Raw genomic sequence first — 4,538 nt, 5'->3', positions numbered from 1 at the left:
TGATGTGCATTGCCTGTTTCGGCATGCGTTTTTTTTTTGCCATCATCTTAACATAGTGTTTATGTTGGACGTGAAAGGACTCCATCGTTGGTGCAGCTGCCTTCTCTTAAAACAGTGCACTCGTCCGTGTCTCTCGGTGGTGCACAGCTGCAGTCACTCTCTGCACACTTGTGTGTCCCTCGATGGCTGGATTTTAGTCGCCTCGTACGACAGGCATGCCTTACCACGGGAATATTCTAACCCCTATCCCGCAGGGGGAATAATAATAATAATAATAATAATAATAATAATAATAATAATAATAATAATAATAATAATAATAATAATTATAATAATTAATAATAATAACGAATAATAATAATAATGAATAATAATAATAATGAATAATGAATAATGAATAATGAATAATGAATAATGAATAATGAATAATGAATAATGAATAATGAATAATGAATAATGAATAATGAATAATGAATAATAATAATAATGAATAATGAATAATAATAATAATAATAATAATGAATAATGAATAATAATAATAACGAACAATAATAATAATGAATAATAATAATAATGAATAATGAATAATAATAATAATGAATAATGAATAATAATAATAATGAATAATGAATAATAATAATAATGAATAATAATAACAATGAATAACAATAATAATCAATAATAACAATAATGAATAATAATAATAATGAATAATAAATAATGAATAATAACAATAATGAATAATAATAATAATGAATAATAATAATAAATAATAATAATAACGAATAATAATAATAATGAATAATAATAATAATGAATAATGAATAATAATAATAATGAATAATGAATTATAATAATAATGAATAATGAATAATAATAATAATTAATAATAATAATAATAATAATTTTTTTTTGTATTTCGAGGCTGGGGAACAAAAAATGTCTACACACACCCGCAGAAAACGTCTTTCTGTGGGTAGTGCACGGTTCGCGCTAATCGCTGACATGCTAAAAAACTCCCCTTTCCAGGATGAAGCACATGACCCGGAACCACCACTAGGTATTGTTTCAGGTCATGCACATCCTGATTGTAAGATATAATCTTACGTCGCTGCTGTTGTACCTGCGTCCAGGTGCCTCTTTTTTGCGCGAAGTACTGCCTCCACGTGCCTCGCCACCACGTTCCAGTTGTTTTCACTTGCTAGTAGTAAGGGTACTACATTTTCCGGGGTCCAAATGCCGCCTATCTGTGCTTGCAGGTTGGTTCTCTCGATTAACCATTGATTGCATTCAAAAAACGTGTGTTCTACATCGTCGACATCAGCATCGCCATAGATGCAACTCTGCTCCTCTCGAATATTCATCCGGTACAGATATTTGCCGAAGTACCCGTGCCCGGAGAAGAATTGTGTCAGGTAATAGTTTACCTCGCCGAACTTCCTTGTGGTCCAGGCGACTAAGTCCGGGATTAGTCTTGCAGTCCACCTACCACTAGTTTCGTTAGTCCACCGACTTTGCCACTCTATCATTGTGTGTTCCCGATAATTTGTGGCTACGCTGCTGTTTTCGTTGCTTTGGCGGCTTAACCATGCTTGCCTCCGTTCCATGGCCATGAGGTCGATGGGTATTGAGCTGCTTATAACAAGGACCGCCGCACCTGAAACCGTACGGTATGCAGATGCTACCCTGAGTGCCGCTGTTCTCTGGATTTTTTCGAGCGCATTTCGCTTCTGGTTAATCTGTAATGCATTAGACCATACTTCAGAACCGTAGAGTAGAATCGCGTTCACAACTGTCATTAGCAGTTTTCGCTTGTCTTCTGTTGGGCCGCCAACGTTTGCCATTAGCTTGCTTAAGGACGCTGAGGCCTTTGAAGCCTTTTCACCTGCATGTTTTATCTGGGCCCAAAACGACATCCTGGAGTCCAGCTGGATGCCCAGATATTTCATTTCCTTGGACGTTTTAATGGTAGAGTTCCATACCCGCATTTCAATTTCCAAGGGTATTTGCTGCTTCGTTAATATAATGAGTTCTGTCTTCTCAGTTGCTAGCTTTAGACCGCGGTCATCCATCCATTCCATCGTGCGTAGCATGACCTGATTTAGTCTGAGCTGTGCTTCGGTTACATTTCGTGCTGTGATGACTGCTGCTACATCATCGGCAAAGCCTACTAGGTGTACGTTGTCCGGCATTTCAATGGAGAATATTTCATCGTAGCTCGCATTCCATAGATCAGGGCCAAGAACGGAGCCCTGCGCTGCTCCGGAGGTGATCTTCTTAATTTTTGTACCACTGCTTGTGTGATAGAGAAGCTCTCTATCGCTAAGGTAGCTGCGGATCATTCGCATCAAGTACATCGGTGTATTAAAGCGTCCTTCAAGGGCGTTGATCACATCGGTCCATTGTAGGCTGTTGAACGCATTCCTAATGTCTAGAGCCGCCAGAAGTACTATACGCTTCGAGTAAGCATTTCCACATTGTGCGGCTTCTACGGTTGCCGCCACATCAGCGATAGCTCCAATGGTGGACTTTCCTGGCCGGAAATCGTGCTGTCTGCTGGATAGTCCCCCAGCGCTCTCAATGGATGCTGCTATACGCGGTTTTAGTAGTCGTTCCAGCAGTTTCCCTGATGTGTCGAGCATACAAAGTGGTCGGTATGCATTTGGCATCTCGGGGTTGCCCTTTCCTTTGCTAATTAGGGTTAGTTGCTGCTTTTTCCAGGGCTCTGGAAAAATGCCTTCCTTCAGACAAGAGTTAAACATTTCGAGCAGGGATTGTGGGCGGTCGTCTGCTATCAGCTTAATCGCCTCAGATGGGACACCGTCCGGTCCTGGGGCTTTGTTATTCTTCAGAGAACGTGCTGCGGTTTTAAGTTCCTCTTCCGTAAAAAGCGGTGGATCATCGGTGAGTACCCTTTCACAGTCTCTGCGTATTTCATGATCCGGAAAAAGAGAATTTACGATGTTATCCATCACATTTTCTTCCAATTCAGGAACTGGTGCCAAGGCACCTATTTTTCGCATGACGATCTTGTAGCCAAGTCTCCAAGGGTCGTTGTTTACGTCTTCACGTAACTCTTCCCATTTTCTTTTCTTACTTTTGGAAATAGCGATCTTTAATGCCTTCCTAGCTGCCTTTAATGCTTCGCTTTCTGCCGTGGCATCTCTACGTGTTCTGGCCCTGGTCCTTCTCCTCCGCATTTGGAGACAGACCCTTCGAAGTTCGGCAATTTCTTCAGTCCACCAATAGGCTGCCTTTCTTCTGGGATTTTTTGCCACTCTAGGCATTGCTGCATCGCAGGCCTGTGTTATGCTGTGCATTGTGTGGCGGACCAAGCTTCTGGCATCTCCTCCTCCAGTGTTTCTATTCATCCTATCATCGAACACTTCGAGAAAGATATCCCTATTGAGTTTATTCGTGGACCATTTGCGAGTAGACCTCCTTCCGGGGTTTCCATTTGGCCTATTGCCTGGCTCGACGGTGAACCAGATGTATTGGTGATCGCTCCCCGTGTAGTCCTCGAGAACTGACCATTCCTTTAGCGTACCAGCTATCTTCTCCGACACTAACGTGATGTCTGGAATAGTGCCTTCGCATCCTGGTCTGCGAAAGGTGGGCGACATCCCCCTGTTAGCGACTACAAGTCCCAATCTGGCCGCCATGTCAAGCACTCGCCTACCTCTGGGATTTGTGGTCATCATGCCCCATTCAATGGCCTTCGAATTGAAGTCGCCTGCTATAATAAAGTTTCACCCATTTGGAGGACGCAATCTTCGATTGCGTCCAGTTTCATCTGGAATTGGCCAATACTGTCGCTCGGTGTAAGATAGCAGCTCATTAAGGTAAAGTTGCGATTTCGAACCCAAACGTGTCCGTCTCCGGCACCACTGGCTGAGAAAGAGAATTTCTCGGCGCATGGCAGCCAGATGGCTGCAGTTCCACTGCAGTCAGCCAAGAAGGTACCGCAACTGATTTCTCCATATTGTTCGCTAATTATGACAACATCCGCGTTCCGCTCATGTATGAGTTGTGATATAAGGGCGTCTGCTGTCCTGCTTCGGTGCATATTTGCTTGCAAAAATCTCATCATCTTTGGGCCTTTACCGATGCACATTTGCCAGATGCAGCAATGTGATCGACGGTTTTGAGGCCAGCGTCAGTACAGACGCAGCACTTCGGAGAGTTTGTGCACTCCTTTAGTTTGTGTCCAGGTGCGCCACATTTGATGCAGAGGTTTGTTCTATCTGGACCCTTGCAATTTCTCTGTACATGTCCTACACCAAGGCACCTGAAGCAACGCTTTGTTTCGGTGCGCGTCCGCTTTTTTGCTCTGATCCATCCAATAATGATCGAGCCTGTCTCGAGAAGCTTATCAGCTGCTACGGTGGGTAATTGCACGTAAGCTCTGACCAGTTCTTTGTTATTTGGTTTGGTGACGGTCACCTTCAACTGATCGCTTCCGCTTGGAAGGAGTCGTTTAACCGCTTCTTCGACTTCCGTCGTTGTAGTAAGCGCATCGAGATCTCTTATCTCTATGG

The sequence above is a fragment of the Teleopsis dalmanni genome, chromosome 1, assembly GCF_002237135.1.
Source record: "Teleopsis dalmanni isolate 2A chromosome 1, ASM223713v2, whole genome shotgun sequence".
NCBI classification, from domain to species: domain Eukaryota; kingdom Metazoa; phylum Arthropoda; class Insecta; order Diptera; family Diopsidae; genus Teleopsis; species Teleopsis dalmanni.
The sequence above is the reverse complement of the archived record's forward strand: the minus strand, read 5'-3'. Positions refer to the sequence as shown.